Source organism: Pyrgilauda ruficollis, unplaced genomic scaffold (genome assembly GCF_017590135.1).
Source record: "Pyrgilauda ruficollis isolate IOZ18807 unplaced genomic scaffold, ASM1759013v1 scaffold9, whole genome shotgun sequence".
NCBI classification, from domain to species: Eukaryota; Metazoa; Chordata; class Aves; order Passeriformes; family Passeridae; genus Pyrgilauda; species Pyrgilauda ruficollis.
Window position 1 is genome coordinate 1,966,736 of NW_024531043.1, and position 8,902 is coordinate 1,975,637.

The window sequence follows — 8,902 nt, forward strand, 5'->3', positions numbered from 1 at the left end:
CAGTGCTGCTTTCAGCTGGAGCAGCAGCATTTTACACCCTGCCTTTCCCTGCCTGACTTCTCCCACCGACAGAGGGGCCAGAGCAGCTGGAAAAGCTGGAATGGGACTGGAAAGCCCCCGCCTCAGCAGCACCTGCACTTTTCCCTTTTCCCAGGTCCTGGGGAAGTGTGGCTCCCTTCCTTGAAGGGAAGAGTGTGGCCCCATCCCGAGGAGCCATGAGAGCAAACAGAGGTGGTAGAGGCAGGAGGGGAGAGGAGGGTGAGTGAGCCCAGGGAGCCGCTGGCTGTGAGGAGCCCCAGCTGTGCCAGCTGAGCTCGGCTGTGCTGCCAGCATGGGCCATCGGGCGTGCGGCTGGGCTCCTGCCCGCTCCTTTCCCGGCCTGCCCGCTCCTGGCCCTAGGAAGGGGCATGTGCTGGAGGGAGGAGAGGGCGGCCTCGCAGGGCACAGGGAGTGCCAGAGCCCCGGCCGCAAGAAATCAACATTCATTAGTTCCAGTAGGCGCAGAAGAACTTGCTGAAGGAGCCCGGGCTCCAAGCTGAGCGCGCCCCTCTCAGCCGCGTCTGGGGGACCCTTTGATTTGGTTAATTAGACACAAAGTTTTTCTGTGCCGTGGGAGGCCGGCTGTGTGCTGAGGAGCGCAGCTAGCCCGGCTTTACTAATGAGATAATTTCTTGTGGCTGTCTGCGAGGCTGTGTACACAGCTCCCCCCGCGCTCACCGCCCTCCCCAGCCCTCTCTCCGGAGGCACAGTCACGGTGTCAGGTCTCCCTGCCGGGGAGGCTTCTGCAGGAGGGCCTCATTTACATCGAAATACCCTCGCAACAATTTTCACTGTTTGACTGGCCAAACTTCCTAATTCTGCTATTTTTCACCCTAAATTTGACCTTTGATTCAATGAAGTGGCTTCATTTTGCCTCTCTCTTTTCCCCTGGCCCAGATCTCTCCTTGCACAGTTCAGCTATTAGGGCTTGCCTACACTTGAAAGTTGCCTCTGGATTTAGGGACACATAAATCTGAAAGACAGTAATTAATTCTTGAGCACTTCTGGGAGGACTTACTCAAAATCAGTAATTTCTGAATAACTTGGTGCCCTGGCTCCCAGTTCATCCTCCTGTTAGCAGCAGGAGCAGGTAAGGCAAGGTTCGTAAAAGGCACGTCTGTGTTTTTAAAACTGCTTTCTCTCTAAAAGGAACTCACAACCTCCCCCTCCAGAGTCTGCCGCACTTAAATCCTCGCTCTGTCACAGCTGAAATGTGGTACAAAGAGATCCAGGAATTCCCCAAGCCTTTGGCTCTCCAGGGGTTGTTTCACAGGTAAGGAATGCAACGCCGGCCTGCCTGCGTCTCCCGCCTGTCTGCCCCTGCGGCGGGCACGGCGGGGGCTGGCTGTGCCCGCTGCCCTCCCGGGGTCCGTCGGGGCACGGTGACCCCGCGGGTGTCCCGGTGCTGCGGGAGCCGCGCTCGCTGCGCACAGCCCGGCCGCGGCGAGCCCGGAGCCTCCCGAGCTGCAGGCTGGCGCTTGGCGTGCAGGGGCAGATCTGGGAGTGCTCCGGCTGTACCTGAGCCGAAGTTATTTAGGTTAGCAGCAAATTGCACGGCATGATTGCTCGGGGAGCTGGGCAGAGTATTCAAAGCAGAAGAAAGCGTCTGATGGATTCGCCAATATTTTTGTTTGTGGACAATCCCCCAAAAAGGCAGAAGCAAACCCTTCCAGTTCTTACCAATGTGTTTGCTACTCAAAATTACTCCATGAATCACTTGTGACTGAGTGTATGCAGTCAGTGGGTTTCTCATGTCCTTTTAGTTTGTTCTTTGAGCTCGAGCTAGTCCTAATTTGCTTGTGCCAAGTGGCTGAGTTCAGTCCTCAAGTTCACACAGCAGAACACTCAGGTCAGAAGGAAATGTGCAAGAACTACCTTTTTATCCTATACAGTTTTTAGAGTTGCAGCCAACAAATAATATTTTTTTTTAAAAAAAACCCAAAAAACAAACAACCAACCAACCAAACAAAAAAAAAAAACAAACCAAAAAGTTGCTACCACTGAACAGAATTCACAGATTTTTCATGAGCAAATGGCACATTTCACAGGGGCCTGCCTCACAGCGCTCCCCAAGGGATAACAAAAGAGCTGTGTCACAGGCAGGTGATGCTCCCTGGTGCACACAGCCCTGTCTCACCCCGGGTGCCGCTCCCCACACCCCATCTTCCTGTCTGCATCCTTGCTCCGCCACTCTTTAGCCAAAATACAATGCCTGACACAGAGTGCCTGTGCTGCAGGAGCGGAGATGAGCAGTGGGAGGAGGAAAAGCCCTCGGTGTGTGACTGGAGGAGCTGCAGATGGCCAGACGTGGCTGCGAGGGGAGGGAGGCAGCGCCCAGAGCCCGTTTCAGCTTTCAAGTCCCGTGCTCCAGGATCTACATGCCATTTCTTGGATGTGGTTTGCCCCCAGGGCAATCTCAACAGCTGTGAAGTTTCAACAGATGAACGATGTAGTTTTCAATAAATTTCACCAAGCAAAGGAAAGGATTTTAACTCGTTCATGCTAGCCCACTTTTGGTCTGAAGGCTCTTCTGGCCCCAAATCCACTCAGGTCAGGAGTGTTTCCTGTTTGAGCCCCAGGCACAGCTGAGCTGCACTGAGAGGTTTCCCCATCAGAAGAGGCTTCTCTCGGCCATGCCCGTGGCTCCTGGGAGGTGCAGGCACAGCCCTGCCTTTACCTGTGCCACTCGAACCCACTCTGGTGGAGGAAGGTACCAAAGGTGGATGCCCTCAGCTCCTGCTGGGGAAAGGAGAGGCAGCAGAAAGACAATTTTCCAAATCTCCTTGTGGCAGCTACATCTTGGAAGTTCCATTTCCTTTCTACTCTCTCATCCAGAAGTGGGGCTTGTGCTCCTGGAGTCATGTTCTCATCCCAGCTGAAGGCTGATGCCATTAATTGTAGTTGAAAGAGGGGCTTTTGTGTTCCTGGATTCTTCAGTTGGAGAAGTCAAGAAATTCCTCTTCCAGAACACATCAGGTGTATCCTCAGATCACGAGGACAATTACCTGAATTCACCTGCTGTACAGAGGACAAGGCAGCGAGCCTGAGCCCAGAGGTAAAAAGCCAGCCCAGGGTTTTTGTGCATGTCTGGGGGATGTGAGCAGTGGGGCTGTGACCTTTGCTGCCTCTCCTGTGGCTGGGATCTGTCAGGGAGTCCGAAGCAGCAGCAAGCTCACAGCCCTTGCAGGAGATGTCAGTGCAGGGTGAGCCCTGGAGGGACCTCACACCTGCTCAGGCTCCTGCTTCCCCTGGCCCTGCCTCACCTCCAGTGTCCAGGCTCAGGGCTGAGCGTCTCCCCCTCACCCAAATGTCTGCCCAGAGGCCATTCCCTCCTGCTCCTGCACAGCTGCTCCCCGGCCAGTCTGGTTCCCCCTCTCTCTGCAGACAGACAGACAGACAGACAGACAGCAAACATCTCCAGGAGCTGCCCCAGTGGTTCCCCACAGCTCTGGAGGGCACCGATGGAGTTTCCCTGTAGTGAAACAACACAGGACCAGCTACAAGCTTAGGATGGGTCTGTGTGTGAGGCAGGGGTGCCCATGACCTGCGGGAAGCTCTTAGCACCAGCCCATGAACAGCTACTGCTTTGAACTGGAGCGCTGCAGTCACTGCCTCCCCACCTCTTCCCCTTCCCAAGCAAAGACACAGCTCACGTGGCACCACAAGAGATCTTGTGAGTTCTGCAGCCTCTACACAACAGTGCACAGACACCTGTGATTTGGGGTCTTTTGTCCCAGCTCTCCAAAATGTTTTATGAGTTTTAGTCACCACATTGCTCTCCCTGTCCTACGGAGGCTCCCCAGCCATCAGCTTCCAACAGAAATTTCTCAGACAGAAACTAAATATTGGATCCCATCTTTTCCTTCCTGTAAAAGAAGCCAGTGGAACCTCCTTTTGACATGGAAAATCGATAACCCTTGTAAATGCACAGGGCAACTTGGTTGTGCACTCTGTTTTCTTATGATTTCTGCTGAGATGCTTTTCTTTCAGTTGTCATCTCTGCCAGAGTCATCCATGGGCTCCTCCACAGGAACACTGCAAACATCCTCTGTAGCAACAGCCTGACCTTTTGAAAAATCAGTGATCTGAGCAAACCCCTCAGCATGCTGTGGATGCTGTGCTGGATTCATTCCCAGCCTTGTGCAAGCTCTCATGGTGCTCTTTTCAGATGGCTCTTCAGAGGTGCTCTGGGTGCTCTCCTGGATCTGAGGCTGCCACAGGGAGTTTGTGGCAATGCACTCTCAGAGTTCAGCAGTTACAGCCCGAGAGAAAGTGGGAAAACACTTTGGGAACTTATCTCTGCCACTGTCCCACCAATTCATTCCAGTGACATTTGCCAGTGGCAGTGTCGCACAGAGCATCCAGAGTAGTGTGGAATGGCAGGACATGGCATCACTGCTGTGCAAAGTTACTGCTGGAGAGGCACTGTCTCTCCCAGAGGGAGCTAGGAGTGTGCTCACACCAATAAAAATCCACACTTCTGTGGTCTCTCTTCATGGATATCTCCTCTGGCCCAAATTTTATTGCTCTCCTGTCTTTCCCCCCCCGGCTCACATCCCCACTGCCTTCACATGGGTTTATTCAGTCAGAGCCCCGTGCCTGGCTGGTTCTGCTCACCCAGCACGGAACAGCCCATGAGTGCAGCTCCCATCCTGCCGAGGTGTGGGGAGCCCTCTCTCCTTCCTGCTGCTGGCCCTGCCTCGCCAGGCCGGCCTGCACCTCCCGGGGACAGACACCTCTCACTGCCAGGGTGAACGTGTCCCAGGGGACGATGCCAGAGCAAAGTGGAGGGGCAGGAGGGTCCCAGCGCTGTGCCGAGAGGAGCTGGGGGAGTGGGACCTGCTCCAGGGAAGGGAGTTCAGCAGCTGAGGAGAGGGAGAGGGAGCTGAGGGGCTTGGCTGCTCTGAGCAGAAACGTGCGCGAAGAAAAGCCCCGACCCACACCCTGAATTCCACAGCTCGACTCCAGGGACAGGGAGAGGGAGAGAGGACAGGACGGGACAATTCCAGCAGCCCTGCGACTTGTTCATAAAAGCCTCATCGCCGCAGCCCTGCCTGCCTCCTCCCCCATCGCCTCCACAGCTCACGCTGGGTTTATTAACGCAGTTCCCCTCAGGCTAGAGGGAATCACGTCCCAGGAGACATTCCAGTCTCAGCTCAGCTTCGGAGGGGATCAGAGAGCCAAGGGTGGGGGGCGTTTCACCGGGACGTTCCATTCGCGGGGAGCTGGCAGGTCGGGAGCGCTGCAAGACGGCACTAGCAGCGTCCTTATCAGAGCCCGAGCAGCCGCGGGCTGCAGCCGAGCCTGCCCGCTGCTCTGCCCCAGCCCCTCGTGCTTTGGCCGGGCTGCTGTGTCCCATCCTGTGCTCTGTGTCCCATCCTGTGCCCTGTGTCCCAGCCTGTGCTCTGTGTCCCATCCTGTGCCCTGTGTCCCAGCCTGTGCCCTGTGTCCCATCCTGTGCCCCGTGTCCCATCCTGTGCCCTGTGTCCCATCCTGTGCCCCGTGTCCCAGCCTGTGTTTTGTGTCCCAGCCTGTACCCGGTGTCCCATCCTGTGCCCTGTGTCCCATCCTGTGCTCTGTGTCCCATCCTGTGCCCTGTGTCCCATCCTGTGCCCCGTGTCCCAGCCTGTGTTTTGTGTCCCAGCCTGTACCCGGTGTCCCATCCTGTGCCCTGTGTCCCATCCTGTGCCCCGTGTCCCAGCCTGTGTTTTGTGTCCCAGCCTGTACCCGGTGTCCCATCCTGTGCCCTGTGTCCCATCCTGTGCTCTGTGTCCCAGCCTGTGCCCTGTGTCCCAGCCTGTGCCCTGTGTCCCATCCTGTGCCCTGTGTCCCAGCCTGTGCCCTGTGTCCCAGCCCCTCGTGCTTTGCCCGGGCCGCTGGTTCCTGGCCGGGCTGTGCCGGGCGCTGGCTCCCGGCCGGGCACGGGGCTCTGGGCAGGCCGTGCGGCCGTGGCTCAGCTGAGCGCGCTGTTGGTGACCCGCAGCCACGAGGGCTCTGCCCGGGCCCGCGCTTGTCCCCATTCCTGCCGGGGCTGCAGCGGCCGCTCCTCGCCACCACGGCCCCTGCAGCAGCCCGGAGCAGCCATTCCTCTCGCCAGGAATGGGAGCTGGCTCCCTGGCGTCTGGCTCCCCAGGTGAATTGCGGTGCGCCCTGAGCCTACGCCAGGAAAATGCCAGCAGATGAAACTGCATCTCAGGCCAAGAGACACGAAGATGGATGTGTTTTCCTCGCCCGGCTTATCTCGCAGGCAGCGCTTCTCAGCCGAGCCCGGCTGTGTTTGTGTGCGCTCGGCTCCTGGCACGGGGCAGGAGATGATCAGACACAAACACTGCGGTCGGTGAGCTCCCCGAGCCCGGCCCTGCCCTGCCCTGCCCTGCCGGCACCGCGGCACGGAGCCGCTCCTCGGGGCCAAACCCAGCGCTGGGCCCGGGGCTGGCTCCAGAGCTGAGCCCAGGGCTGCTGCAGAAGGGAGAGGAAGAGCCGGAGGGCCCCGCAGCTGCTCAAGCACTGTGCGAGTGCACTGGGAGCTGCACAGGGGACAGGCTGTGGCTGTCTCAGCGCTGCCCCAGGGACCCCTTCCCGGCCTGGACCCCTGAGGAGTGCAGTGCAGCTCTGCAAGGTGAGGAGCAGCACGCTCCTGCCACCACGTCCCTCGTTCCGAGGTCAGGGGGCAACCCCACGTGTGCTCCTTGGTTTCATAAGGGCATTGCACCAAGCTGATCCCAAACGCATCTGACTCTGCACTGCTGGGTTCAACCCAGAACTAAGGTCAAAGGAAGGGGAGAGCAAAAGGAAATCGATGTAAAATAAGTAGTAGGGAATCAAGGAAGATTTTCTGGAAATTCATAGTGAGACTGACCTAGTCAAGTTGAAGTCTGGAAAACGTTGGTGTTTTTGAGGTTCACTGTGTGGACCCAGGACAGTTTGGATCCAGGGTTCACTGTTTGGACCCCTGCACAATTCCAGCATTTCTATTTAAAAGATTTTTTAAAAACCCAAAATAGATTTGAAGCAAAGAACTTTGCTGACCAACATACATTTTATTTTACGTATTACTTTACCTTTCCACTTGTGAGTCCAGGCCCAAAGGCCAAGTTCCCACTCCACAGCCTCTTCTTGCCCACTCCCCATACCCATGTCTCAGGCTGCCAGCAGAGGAGAACCAGGGAATTCAAAAAGTACTCCTGATCAATCGTGTTGCCATGAGCAGTTCCCTGCAGCCTTGTTTGCACCCACCACCACCTGTACAAATGCTCACTTTGGCTGTCCAGGAGAAAAACAAGGAGCCAGGGCCAGAGAAAAGGGGAATCCCAAAAGCAAGAGGTGAGAACAGAGACTTGCCTGATGGGGACTTGTCCTCATTTGTCACCCACTGGGCAGTGATGCTGGAGACATCAATTCATGAGGTTGTCTCCTACAGAGAGAGCAGGAAAGACATCAGAGAAATCAAAGGGGTTTCTCTGTCCTGGGGATTTGGCTCCTGGAGTCTCTTCCAGCTGCTCAGGGAAATGCCCAGGGGTATAAAGCTCCATGCTGACTTTGCAGGGGACCTCAAGCCAGGTCCCCAGGCACAGAGAATACAGCTGTGAAAGTCACACCAGGGAGGTGGCAGGAAACAAAAGACTTTGGACAGACAGGCTTAATCCATTTAAATTCAGTTTCTCTCTCACTTCCCTCCCCTTTCCCCTTGGCTCTCATCAGAAGCTCTTCCCCCACCTCCCCTCAGTCCCCAGTGCCTTACAGCAGTATCACACCCAAGTGGCCCATGGGCTGAGGCAGTTATTCCACCTCTTTGCTGCTCACAAAGAATCAAACCTGCTGTTCTCCTCCTCTGGCACAGCCCCTTTCCCCCTAACACCTGCTGGGAGTAGAGTGAGGTTATCCCCAGCTGCTGGTTCCTGCTGAGACTCACATTACGGTGCTGCTCTGCCTGCCCAGGTGTTCACAAGGCCCTCCTTGTTGGGAAGCCATAGGGGAGCGGGAGAAGGGCTAATGCTTGTGGTCAGAAGGACTTGGAAAACTGACAGCTCTGCCACTTGCTGGGGCTGGAAGGCCCCAAACAGATGCTGAGCAAGAAGAGCTCCATGTGAGGATGCTAAATCAGCAACATCAGTGACCATCGGGACCTCTCAGCCATGAGAATTTCCACTGAGCTCCTGCAGCCATCCCGAGAAGCCCAAGTTTGGCTCCAGCCTGGCAGGAGCTGCAGGAAAGCAAACAGACAGTGGGATGTCAGACTGGGAGATGTCACACTGGGAGATGTCAGACTGTCGGTGCTCTGGGACCGGGGTGGGAGCCCTGTGCTCATCTGGCAGCAGCCTCTGTGCATCCATGGGGTGCATAGATAGGACAGACAGTGGACGAGAGAACTCCCAGCTCAGGAACACAACAAGAAGGAATTCTGCACACAGGGCTCAAGAGTCTCCAGAATACCCAACAACCATTTTCCTTCTGCTAAACTTCTACTGGCTTGGCTGGGAAATATCTGTGATCCCAAACACAACATGCACTCTCTTTTGTGCTAGTGCCTTGGCAGGAGCCAGCAGTTCTCACACACAGTTCCATCACTGCAGGGACCAAGTTTCCCAGAACATCCCCTTTAAAATCTCCCTTCATTAAGAAGAGCCAAACTGCCTGTTGCTGCCTCACAGGCTGCTCCCATGCCTCTCCCTGCTTCCCCAGGGCTCCACTGCCATGGGCTGGAAAGCACTGAGCTCCCAGAGACACCAGCACTAAAAGAAAAGACACTAAAGAAAAGAGAGACAAAGGCAGGAAAGCTTTTTTCACTGGGACCCAGCTGTCTGGCTCAGAGAAAGGCAAGAAACAAGGGTCTGCTCTGCATTCCTGGGGCACAGCCAGAATA